The sequence below is a fragment of the Garra rufa genome, chromosome 1 (genome assembly GCF_049309525.1).
Source record: "Garra rufa chromosome 1, GarRuf1.0, whole genome shotgun sequence".
Taxonomy (NCBI): Eukaryota; Metazoa; Chordata; class Actinopteri; order Cypriniformes; family Cyprinidae; genus Garra; species Garra rufa.
Genome location: NC_133361.1, coordinates 48,411,603 through 48,425,232, shown reverse-complemented (window position 1 = coordinate 48,425,232; position 13,630 = coordinate 48,411,603). Strand labels below are relative to the sequence as shown.

The following is a 13,630-nucleotide window of genomic DNA, read 5'->3' as shown; positions in this document are numbered from 1 at the left end:
GTTTCCTGGACAAAAAAGGGGGTTAGATAGAAAGACAATCAGACACAGAATAAAATTAGTCTTCAAATCATACCGAGAATCAAAAGTGCGGATGTAAGTGTGCAATATGATATGCGCGGGAGCGGGCGAGCAGGTACACCAGCCGCGGCCCGTATTCAAAGAGGAAACATTTGGCTAGCTGGCTAACGAACCGTTAGCGACAGAGTGAGATAAAGACTTCATAGACTCTAAAGTGTTGTACGACATAAATACTTATCAAATCATACTCCTAAGCAGGCTAGAAAGCGGACGTCGGTAGAAATATGGACCGTGTGTTGATTTGAAACGTCGCAGCGGGCAAAAAACAGCAAACGCCACGGTTATTTGCGGAGGAAGCCGGATAACTGTTTATTCACAGGGAATAAAGCGCAGGATCACAGCACGCCACGGTAAGACAGTCTGTTTTCTTCAAATACTTCAGTTTATAACCTAATGGTGATTGTGAGACATTTGCAGCTGCATGAAATTCAGGCTTTCTGTTGTTGACAGACGCTCATCTTGAGCCTGTCATGAACTAACGTTAGCCCGACATCTTCCATCATGGGTTTGTGCTAAAACCATAACTGTTCCACATTAGGTTAGTGGATGTTCCAAAACCTAGTGAGCTGCTTAACTAAAATGCATCAAGCACAATAGTTTGCCCATAATGCAGTTTAACTCGTTTTTGAGACACAGCCGGTGTGTTTCTCTATTGTTTTCCAGCAGAATGCCGGAAACCGATTCTGCCCCCATCCCTAATTAGCATTTATACAATAGTATGGAAATCTTCACACTTTTTTAAAGCACTTGACAATTCATTCAGCCCCAAGGCCAACAAAAGTGCTGTACTGCACACAAAGTCCACAGGAAAGATTTTAGTGATGTGAAAGGTGTGCTTCAACTGCACAAACACATTATGGACTTAAGTGCACTCAGTGGATGGAAGGAAGAACATTACTGGGTACCCTTAAAGTACAATAATAGTACATTAGGCTAAGTGTAATCAATACGTGATATTTATTGTGTAATGTTAGTAGACTGTCAAAGACCTCATCGATACTTTGTAAAGATGTAGCAGTCTTGGGTGCTGCACATTGTGGATGACACACCCAGGACTTGGAGCCTGCATTTGAGAGCCGAAGATATAAATTAGGTGGGGTTAACGGTCATTTCACCCAAAAATGAAAACTCTGTCATCAGTTACTTACCCAAATCCAATCCCATAAGCAGAAATAATGATGATTTTTTTTTTTAATAAACCTGAGAGATTTGGCTCCTTCCTTTGAAAGGCCATGTGACTGAAACTTTGATGCTTCAAAGACATGGTAAACACAATCCAATGTGATTAAAAAAAAAAAAAAAATCTTTTATATGGATTTTGTTCACATTCTAGGAACCGTTTGAATCCAAGTTTGTCGCTTGGACTTAAGGGACAGAAACCTCTCAGGTTTTTATTAAATGTCTTCATTTGACTTTCGAGGATGAACGAATGGGTTTGGAATGACATGAGTCAGTGATGACCGAATTTTCATTTTTATTGAACCATCCCTTTAAATATACGGGCATTCAAAATGTGCTGGATTTTAGGATTAAGAACTACTGTTGTAGAGAGCCGTTTTATGGGTTGGTTTGCAGCTGTGGGTTTTCCTTTAGATCTTGCGTGAACCTCCTTTCTTTAAACAGGAAATGCAAAGTAGACTTCTCCATCCCATAGACCCCCACCACCCTGTAATCATGCTGTTTGAAGCAAAGGAAGCACTGGTGATTTACAGAGCTCAAATGACATATGCTTTTCCTTGATGTATTTTATAGTCTTCGTTACAGCGACCAGAAATGACAAAAGTTTCCTATGCCGCTAAAAGCTTTGAAACTCAGATGAACTTGTTTCTTGCTTGTCTCCCGCGGTGTGATTGAGTCACCGTCTGACTTATTGCGCAGGGGTGTCTACTTGAAGTATTATATTTCGATCCGATTGTCTGTTCTGTCATTGTTTTCCAAGCTGAGTGTTTTTTGGAAACGTCTGTGTCTATCATTAGTCCTTCATGCTCCATGGCAAATTAGGGCTGCAACGATTCGTCGACGTTGTCGACAAAAATCGATAATAGAAATAGTCGACAATGAATTTCATTGTCGATGTTGTCGCCAGACATGTTTTCTCTGACCGAGTGAGGCATCTCTCTGCCGAGAGTCGCACATAGGCATTAGCTTCTATGCTGAGCGTTAACATACAGAAATGGCGGCGTCCAATGCACTGAATGCAGCAGCTGCGCGTACCAAAACACGCCCGTTTCACACATACTCCGTCTAAAGTGCGTATTTTTTTTCCACACCCATGTTAACGGATTACAACGTTCACAATGTACGGACTGTAAACGCGTTCTGTGTGAGCGCAAAACGAGTCCGTGCTGCTTCTGCACCGCATACGTAACGCACACGGACTGTAGACGCAATGCAGACTGAGTATGTGTGAAACAGGCATAAAGTTTGGGAGCATTTTAGCCTGCTACGGCGAATAAAAAGATTACCTGCATGGTTTGTAAAGCAGTCCTTGTGCATCACGGCAGCACCTCTGTGATGCACGAACATTTAAAGAGAAAGCACGTCGGACAGTTAAATGAAACCAGTTTGGCTGGCCTCGGTAAGATTTAAATAACATGGAAGCCAATACGTTTTGTTTTGGATATACGTTTATATGTTTATGTATATGTTTGTTTACGGTATTATTGCTGCTGATGTGCCTGCCCCTGGTTTACAGGAAGAAAATGTTTACTTGATTTTAATTTATTTTTTCTTATAAAACAAATGTGCCTGTCCTTTAAAAAGATTATAGAGTTTCTTAATTTATGCATTTATGTCTGTACTGACCGATTATTGTGCCTAAATGGTTTTAGACAGGGCATTTTTATTTACTTTTAGTATGAATTGGCCTATCAGCAGCAAAGTTCAATAAAATATGCATTTTTCATTGAAGTACCCCCTTCTTTCTTGTATTTACTATAATTTTCCACATAATTAAAGCAATCTCATGCTAAATTTGAGAAAAATTGAATAATTATCCGATTAGTCGACTAATCGTTTCAATAGTCGGTGACTAGTCGACTATTAAAATAGTCGTTAGTTGCAGCCCTATGGCAAATATGTTTCAAGTCAGCATGAAATCAAATTTATTTACTGATTGCCTGTGAGTGTTGTTATTGTGAACAACTGTGCATGTTTCATATTTAAAACCTTGTAGTGTTTAATCAAAATGTCATAACTAAGCTTTCTGGTAAAAAAAATCCAGGTAAAAGTGTAGAACTCAAATCATTTAGTCAATCTGCAAGCATCTCAAAATTCAATCAACACCCTACATTTTAGTTTTTGAGAATCTGTTGCACTCGAATACAGAAGAAAAGATCTGTTTTGCCACAACCCCATTTGCTTTCTTAATGTGTGTTATTTCTTTGACAAACAATAGTGTCTTAGTAATCTTTTATTTAAAGAAATAACTTTCCTTTTCCCACTGACATCACAAATCCCTTAAAATTTTCGACCCCCCTCCCCTTCAGCCATCTGGCTCTATTGTCAGTTCCCAATAGATCACGTCAAGTCCCACCCTACTTTTCCCCCCATTTAATACTGTGTTTCATTCAGATTTCAGAACTTGTCAGATTACAGAGGTAAAAATAGGTTTTCAAACTGTCTATATTGACTTTACGGACCTCACCCTTTTTTTTACATCAAATATTCAGGTGGTTTCTATTCATTTACATGTCTTTGAAATGTATTGAGTGTGAATCGTCATGTCTAGACTCAGACTGACAATCTATTGTGTTGTTAAATCACAGTTAATATGCAAGATTTACATTTTTTGATACAACAGAATTGATACAACAGCTCAGTGTTGGTGGGTTTGTGATTTTTATAGTCTCAGTGCAGCCAGAGTTGGTTATGCAATGTAGAAGATTGTTTGGCTTGTATTTGTGTTCTTATAAAACCTTGAACCTCACGAGCCTGTGAGAACATCAAGATAACAGGAAAAGAATCTCAAAAAATTGCATGTCTCCACCTGTCTGATAAGCAAACTAATGGGAGGATGGCTTCATAGTCTTAGTGTTTGAGTGTTTTTACTTTCAGTTCAGTTTAACTGGGCTGCAAGTACCCAGGAAAGATTTAGATCAGATTTCAGTATTGATTATCATCACCAGAGCATAGGGGATCATGTGAATGGTTTCGTCAGGTTTCTGACAAATATTTTCTGTAAATGACAAATGTGAAGTCATTGGGAATATTTATTGAGCAAAAAAGCTTGTACGTACAGTGAGTTGCTGTTTACTGCATGTTTGCTTTATCTGAGGTGCTTCATGTAGCTATTTTTGGAGTAAGAATTTAACGGGTTTTTAAAATGGAAAATTACGCTAATAATGCAGAATAAGTTTCCTGATTTACTCACCCCAATGTCATCCAAGATGTTCATGTCTTTCTTTTTTCAGTCAAGTTTTGAGGAAGACATTCCAGGATTTTTCTCCATATAGTTGACTTCAATGAGGATCAATGTGTTGAAGGTTCAGTTTCAATGCAGCTTCAAAGGGCTCTACACGATCCCAGCTGAGGAATAAGGGTCTTATCTAGCAAAACGATCAGCCATTTTCCAAATAATATAAACCATTATATACTTTTTAACTATAAGTGCTCTTCTTGCAATAGTTCTGCTATGCGCATGTGTGTCATCACGCATACACAGTCAGATTGGAAAAGTTGCACAGTTAGTTCTTTGTCTGTGTGCTTTAGTTCAAAAAGGTAAGGTAGGGCAAAAAACTCATCAAAATCGTCTGATATCGTTATCGTTTTTTGCAAAGGGCGTTTGACTTTCTTTGCACGTTCGCTTGGGTTATTACTTTCGCCTATGTCACACGTGCATGATTACATAGTGTGTGAAGTCAAGCTAGTGCAAGACAAGCATTTGTGGTTTAAAACTATATAAATTATAATTTTTTTTTAGAAAATGGACGGTTGTTTAACTAAATAAGGTCCTCCTTGGATCATGTAGAGTAGGGTTGTACCGAATATTCGACCACCGAAAGACTTTTATCACCGAAACAACACGGCCGAAACAGTATGTTGACGCAAACAGAAACCGCAGCCTGCACGTGCTTGTCTGAAGCAACACGTCTGCGGTGTGAACGTATTTCAGTATATCTGAGAAAGATTTCAACCTTTATACCATATAAAAGGGATAAGTCAAGTATATAATTTCTTATTCAGATTGTCTTGTTCTCATTTTTCATTTATTATCATTGTTGTTGTTTTTTTGTGGTTAGTATAGTTTTTTTTGTTTGTTCTTGTTTTTTGTTGATATTGTTTCTGTTGTTGTTGTTTTTGTTTCTGCATTTACCATGTATGTTTTTGCACTCCAAATAAAAAAAAATAAAAAATAATAATAAAAAAATAAAATAAACACTTGTTCAGTAAAAAAAAAAAAAAAAAAAAAAAAAGTATATCATTTCTTATATTTATATAAGATATATAACATTAATATTACTAATTGTTTAGATTTTTAAAAGGCACATTAACTTCTTTCACATTTACACCTCTATGTGTTTGCTGCATAAAAACATGGATCGATAATTGCAATAATTTGACCATAAACAGCTGAAAAAATGTTTTGGAAATAAAAATTCATTCTCTGTCACGAGGGGGTGCTTTAGGTGTAGAGGTCGACCGATATGGGTTTTTCTATAGCCGATGCCGATGTTTAGAGGTCAGGGTCAGCCGATGGCCGATATGTGCTGCCGATTTTTAGGGCCGATATCTTGAAGTTCTTCCCTTTATTTGCATGCTAAAATGTCACACTAATAATAAGTGGATGCACATCATTTCTAAACTTAACATCATGAACAATGAACACAATGAACCATCTTTTGGATCTTTATTTTTTGCACTGCACAGTATTATTATAAAAGATTTAACCAAAGTTAACCAAACAAATCTAACTGACCAAGTATTAAAGGTCCCACTTTACATTAGGTGGCTTTAACAACTATGTACTTACATTTAAATTAATAATTTGGTCCAGTGTACTTATTTTGTTCATACATGTTTTTAACATTGTATTTATATATTTTTTAAAAACCTATATGTAATTACATTTGTAATTAATTTCTGTAATTACCACTGTTGAACCAACCCTTACACCCTAACCCACCCTGAAACCTACTCATACCACCAAACCTGCCCCTAACCTTACCCATAATTACATAATAATTAAGGCCACCTAATATAAAGTGTGACCGTATTAAATATATAAAACAGATAATATAAAAACTGTTAATCGTTTACATAAGTTTAAGAGCTGAGATTAATGTGAAACTTTAATGTTTTAAATAAAATTTTGAATACAGAAATTTTAAATGATTTATATAACTGAGAGGACCTGCCAGCAGATGGCGGCAAGACACTGACTTAATTACTGAATCATATCAATCATTTGATTCGTTCGAGCAGCTGATTCATTCCTGAATAAAGCAAATGACTCTCTTTATGAACGGGAAATTGAATCATTTCACTAGATTCGTTTAAAAATGCACGTTCATTCATAAACGAAACACCGCTGTGTTTAAATGGAGATGCACAGCGGCTCAGTTGTGACTTGTTTCAGAATACTTTTGACGACAAGAAAGTGCAAAATCGTACTTTTGACGACGAAATAAAGCAAAATTAGTAGGGGTGTAACGGTTCACGGGGATGTATTGAACCGTTTTGGTACGGCCTGTTCGGTTCGGTCCACTTGCGTACCGTTTCGGTATATTATTTTCATTAAATAATGTAAATGTATTATTAGCGTGATATTAAGCGCAGCGGAACAATGTTCCTAGGCGAGTTTCCGCACGGACGCTAATGAGTGACGCACAGTAACACACGCAAAGTTAAGGCAAAGAAAGGACTTTGGTTCAGGTGCGCAAATACTCTTTGGGTGCGTTCCGATCGACAGGGTCCCTACTAGAGATCGACCGATATGGGTTTTTCTATAACCGATGCCGATGTTTAGAGGTCAGGGTCAGCCGATGGCCGATATGTGCTGCCGATTTTTAGGGCCGATATCTTGAAGTTCTCCCCTTTATTTGCATGCTAAAATGTCACACTAATGGATGCACATTAGGGCTGCAACGATTCGTCGACGTTGTCGACAAAAATCGATAATAGAAATAGTCGACAATGAATTTCATTGTCGATGTTGTCGCCAGACATGTTTTCTCTGACCGAGTGAGGCATCTCTCTGCCGAGAGTCGCACATAGGCATTAGCTTCTATGCTGAGCGTTAACATACAGAAATGGCGGCGTCCAATGCACTGAATGCAGCAGCTGCGCGTACCAAAACACGCCCGTTTCACACATACTCCGTCTAAAGTGCGTATTTTTTTTCCACACCCATGTTAACGGATTACAACGTTCACAATGTACGGACTGTAAACGCGTTCTGTGTGAGCGCAAAACGAGTCCGTGCTGCTTCTGCACCGCATACGTAACGCACACGGACTGTAGACGCAATGCAGACTGAGTATGTGTGAAACAGGCATAAAGTTTGGGAGCATTTTAGCCTGCTACGGCGAATAAAAAGATTACCTGCATGGTTTGTAAAGCAGTCCTTGTGCATCACGGCAGCACCTCTGTGATGCACGAACATTTAAAGAGAAAGCACGTCGGACAGTTAAATGAAACCAGTTTGGCTGGCCTCGGTAAGATTTAAATAACATGGAAGCCAATACGTTTTGTTTTGGATATACGTTTATATGTTTATGTATATGTTTGTTTACGGTATTATTGCTGCTGATGTGCCTGCCCCTGGTTTACAGGAAGAAAATGTTTACTTGATTTTAATTTATTTTTTCTTATAAAACAAATGTGCCTGTCCTTTAAAAAGATTATAGAGTTTCTTAATTTATGCATTTATGTCTGTACTGACCGATTATTGTGCCTAAATGGTTTTAGACAGGGCATTTTTATTTACTTTTAGTATGAATTGGCCTATCAGCAGCAAAGTTCAATAAAATATGCATTTTTCATTGAAGTACCCCCTTCTTTCTTGTATTTACTATAATTTTCCACATAATTAAAGCAATCTCATGCTAAATTTGAGAAAAATTGAATAATTATCCGATTAGTCGACTAATCGTTTCAATAGTCGGTGACTAGTCGACTATTAAAATAGTCGTTAGTTGCAGCCCTAATGCACATCATTTCTAACATTCAAAGTTCTCATGAACAATGAACACAATGAACCATCTTGATTTTGTGCACTGCACAGTATTATTATAAAATATTTAACCAAAGTTAACCAAACAAATCAAACTGACTAAGTATTAAATATATAAAACAGATAATATAAAAACTGTCAATAATTTACATAAAAGTTTAAGAGCTGAGATTAATGTTAAACTTTAAATGATTTATATACGTAACTGAGAGGACCTGCCAGCAGATGGCGGCAAGACACTGATTTAATTAGTGAATCATATCATTCATTTGATTCGTTTGAACAGCTGATTCATTCCTGAATAAAGCAAATGACTCTCTTTATGAATGAGAAATTGAATCATTTCACTAGATTCGTTTAAAAACGCACGTTCATTCATAAACGAAACACCGCTGTTTAAATGGAGATGCACAGCGGCTCAGTTGTGACTTGTTTCAGAATACTTTTGACGACAAAAGAGAGCAAAATCTTATTTTTGACGATGAAATAAAGCATAATCAGGCAATAGTGTAATCTGCCTGCCACCCACCCGCACTTATATTTTTCTCAGATTTAGCAAACCGCACGTGATCGTCCTATTACAGTTATTCTAATTCTTAGTTTTGCATGCTGATATGATGAATGGATGGTTCATTTTAACAGCTGATCTTCACATCGCTGTAGACTTACAGTATAGGCTTAATCACTCGTGCTTTTAAGCCAAATCCGTGCTGAAAAAAATAACTTTTACTGACATCTGGACGTGACCATAGTTATAAACTCGCAGTATCTGAGGTGACGGATAGGACGGTGCGGTCAGGTGCAATCATCAAAATATATTTAAAAGGAAGCTGGCGCCACGGTCCTGACCACATAACTCAGGTTCAGATTTTAGAAATTGTAGTTAATGTTTACATCATTATTGATTTATCTCATCCCCGTGCAACCCACCCACAAGTTATTAGAATGCATTTTTTTTATTACCCGACCCACGGATATAACCTCCATCCGTGCATCACTGTCTCTGAGCGAGGCGGAGTAATCGCAACGCTGCATTGTTTGTGAGAGCCGCCGCGTTCTCCACCACACGCAGAGTGAAATTCTCTGACTCCAATACAGGAAAAGTAAAACAGAACTTATAACATTGGGGCTAATATGTTAGCAAACAAGCTGCTGATCGTTTTAGACTACAGTCTTTAAACTTAACTGCAAGTGAGCAAACCTTTAACCAGCTGTAGCATTATGCCAGTTACCGACGGTTCTATGCTTTCTTTCACTAAGTGAAAGCAAAACTTCATAGTTTACTAGTAATATATAGTACATATATGGCCATGGGACTTTAAAATATCAGAAATTAATCCTTACCTTGATCTCTCAGAAATGTTATTGAATCTTACAAAAGTTCCGGCTTGGGGTACTTCACAGCAGCACATTTTACCGCACCAATAACACGGGGCTGCCCGCAGACGTGCCTGACTTTAAATCGGCGCTACTAAACACGGATATCGGCCGATGCCGATATATTAAAAAATGGCAAATATCGGCCCGATATATCGGCCGGACGATATATCGGTCGACCTCTAGTCCCTACGCAGTGTTCACTGCTCCCTACTCCCTTAGCACGGTATATCCGTTGAAGTGGACTTCGCTGACAATAATCGCTCATTTGGAATGCCCTGGAACGTCATCAAAGCAAATCAACGGCAGGGTCACGCAGATTATGATTTAACATAAATAAATATTATTTATTTTACTTTCAAATTTAAATACATATAAACGTATGTATCTAAAATAATATAGTCCAAATGTATATGTTTAGACCGTTAACACATTAACGGATTTTTGTGGTCTTATTTCACGCACTTTTTTTTCCCCCACACACAGCCTATATTTAACTATCCTGTAATAACATTAAATAAAACAAGACAGAGATTCACCTCGCCAGTTTTACTTTCATTCATAAAATACAATATGCAAATGTAACATGAATCGCCATAACCATTCATAAACACTCTAATTTGTATAATAATAACAACATTTATTGCAACCGCTTCATTTCAGAGCCTTAAAAAAATTATGTAAAATATCACCCAAATGTGTGGCTTTTATTTATTTTATGCAAGAATTCTATTGTGTATTGGCAGCTTTTAAAAATAAAGATTTTGTAAGTTCTTATTTTTTTGTACCGAAAATGAACCGAACCGAGCTCTCCAAGACACTGTACCGAACCGAATACGATTTTAGCGTACCGTTACACCCCTAAAAATTAGGCAATAGTGTAATCTGCCTGCCACCCACCCGCACCTGATTCTCTGATTTATCTAACCGCACACGATCGTCCTATTACAATTATTCTAATTCTTAGTTTTGTATGATGATATGATGAATGAATGGAAGGTTCATTTTAACAGCTGATCTTCACATCGCTGCACACTTACAGTATATAGGCTTAACCACTCGTGCTTTTAAGCCAAATCCATGCTGAAAAAAATAACGTTTACTGACATCTGGACGTGACCATAGTTTTAAACTCGCAGTATCTGGGGTGACGGAAAGGACGCGGCGCATCAGGTGCAATCAAAATATATTTAAAAAGAAGCCCGTGCCACGGTCCTGACCACATAACTCAGGTTTAGATTTTAAAAAAATGTTGTTAATGTTTACATCATTATTGATTTATCTCATCCACGCTCGACCCACCCACAAGTAATTAGAATGCATTTTTTTTTATTACCAGACCCGCGGATATAACTACCCTCTGTGCATCACTGTCTCCGAGCGGGGCGGAGTAATCGCAAAGCTGCATTGTTTGTGAGAGCTGCCGCGTTCTTCACCCCACGCACACAGTGAAATTCTCCGACTCGGATACAGGAAAAATAAAACAGAACTTATAACACTGGGGCTTATATGTTAGCAAACAAGCTGCTGATCGTTTTAGACTACAGTCTTTAAACTTAACTGCAAGTAAGCAAACCTTTAACTAGCCGTAGCATTATGCCAGTTCCCGACGGTCCTATGCTTTTCTTTCACTAAGTGAAAGCAACACTTCATAGTTTACTAGTAATATATAGTACATATATGGCCATGGGACTTTGAAATATTAGAATTTAAGCCTTACCTTTATCTCTCAGATATGTTATTGAATCTTACAAAAGTTTTGGCTTGGGGTCCTTCACAGTAGCGCTCCACAGCACCAATAACACGGGGCTGCCCGCAGATGTGCCTGACTTTAAATCGGCGCTACTAAACACGGAAATCGGCCGATGCCGATATATTAAAAAATAGCAAATATCGGCGCGATATATCGGCCATAAGATATATCGGTCGACCTCTATTTAGGAGTGCTGAAATATTACAGTTTCCCTAGTAACAGCTGTACACAAACCAGCCTTAACGCAGTTTTATTAGACATGGCATATTTATTCAATGACATCATTGCCTTTTTGAAGATTTATCCAGCCCTATCGCGATCGTCTTTCCATCCCCAACTGTAAGACCTCTTAAAATTATAAATCAAGACTTTTTTAATACTATTTTACATATTTATAACTTTTTATGGCCTTACATTTGATACAAATAAATAGAGGAGTTTTAAAGGACCTGCAGAAGTCCTTTAAGATAGTCCATCGGTCAGTCCGATGAAACATTCTGGTAGCCCGACTGGAAACACATAGCCCCGGGACGTCAGGCTAGCAATTTTGCAAGCCCTGCCGGCTAATATCTCAAATCTGCATTTAAAGTTATAATGTGAAGATGAAGTTTAAATAGTTCTGTAATGTTGGGGAAAACGGGCGAAACCGTCACTGTATCAGCTCACAGCAGTCTGTGCAGTAGTTAGGCTAGCGACTAGTGTTGTCAAAAATATCGATATTTCGATAAATATCGATACTGAAATATCTGAACTGTACCAATACTAATTTCCCGAAGTATCGATACTAGCCGAGCTGTCACTTTCACTTCTCCACAAAGGCGCGTGACCGCAGTGCCTGTCTTGTCTTATTCAAGTGAAGCAAATAGAAAGGAGAGTGCGGCGACCCCGGCTTTGTTTGATAAAGAACACAGCAGGAGTGCTATCTGGAAATATTTCGGAATATGAAGCAAATGAACATGGAAAGCCGAAGTACACAAGCAAGCCAATATGTAAGAGTTGCTACAGAGCAGTGCTAACAAAAGGCGCTAACACCACTAATTTCGCAAAGCACCTGAAGGACAGACACCCGAATCTATATAAAGAATTTCGAGAGGTTGGTAACTTTGCTCTTTTTAACATTACTGAATCATTAAATAAGATTGCCTATTATTGTAGCTGATATAAGTGTTGTCCCGTTTTTTACCGTAGTTCGTTAATATAATCAGATTGAGGATTCTTAGACGAGTAAATACTTTAACTGCGGTCAAATGTAAATTAACTGTGCTTATTTAACTTTATTATTTTTTATTTTTTTTAAATCATTACTTAAATTCTGCAATTTGTCTAAATGTCTATCCAGAGCATTGTTTTCACGTGTGATGCTCGCATGTTTGCTTGCATGGATCGGAGATTATGAATCCGGCATTAAAATCTTTTCATCAAATAATATTAATGTATTAACCAGCATTTATGAACGATGAGCAATGCATTTGTTACAGTAAATTTTAATCTTTGATAACCATATAAAAATACAACGGATAATGTTAGCTCTGGTCCAATAAAACATAACAGATATAACTTGGATTTTAATTAGTTCATGTATTAGTAAATGACAGTTTAAATTAACTTAACTAAGATTAATAAATGTTTTGGAAGTATTTTTCATTGTTTAGTCATGTTAACTAATGTTAACAAATATCTTTTACCATTAACTTAAGTTCTAAGATTAGTTAGATAGTTCAGTTAATTTTAAAAGTGTGGTCTAAAAAGAAAAAAAAAGTTTATGACCTACACTACCAGTGTTTTTTGAACAGCAAAGAAAGTATGAAGCAAACTCAAATAAAGCAGTGTACATATGCATATACCTCATTGTCATGTTCTAGACTTATTATATGTTAAATTTATCTTTAAATTAAAAAAGAAATTTACCCCCTTAATATTGTTTTTTTTTCTTTGTGGTATTGAAAATGGTATCGAATATCGATATTTTTCAAGGTATCGTATCGAAGTTAGAAATTCCAGTATCGTGACAACACTACTAGCGACAGTTTTGAAACCGAGTCACACCACAATCATTTCTCTCACTCGCACAAATGCTACCAAATATAATTTGAGGTCGCACAGATTAATTTTTGGTCGCAATTTCGAGCCCTGCTTTTCTGCAGTGGTGCGTGCAGCCAGTGATGAGAGCAGAGATCGAGACAGATGTAGCTTTCAGTGAGTGAAAAACAATGGCTTTATGTTGGTGTTACGTCACAATATTTTAAAGA

At 37.3% G+C, this 13,630-nt stretch overlaps 1 protein-coding gene across 2 annotated transcripts in view; it reads left to right on the top strand.

Annotated features, from left to right (window-relative positions):
• The window catches only part of taok2a (TAO kinase 2a), a 45,610-nt gene continuing 31,980 nt past the window's right edge, over window positions 1–13,630 (top strand). For both annotated transcript variants that reach the window (XM_073842148.1, XM_073842140.1), the window contains exon 1: window positions 1–428. The gene's annotated coding sequence lies outside the window, so the exon portion shown is untranslated. The remainder of the gene's footprint in view (window positions 429–13,630) is intronic.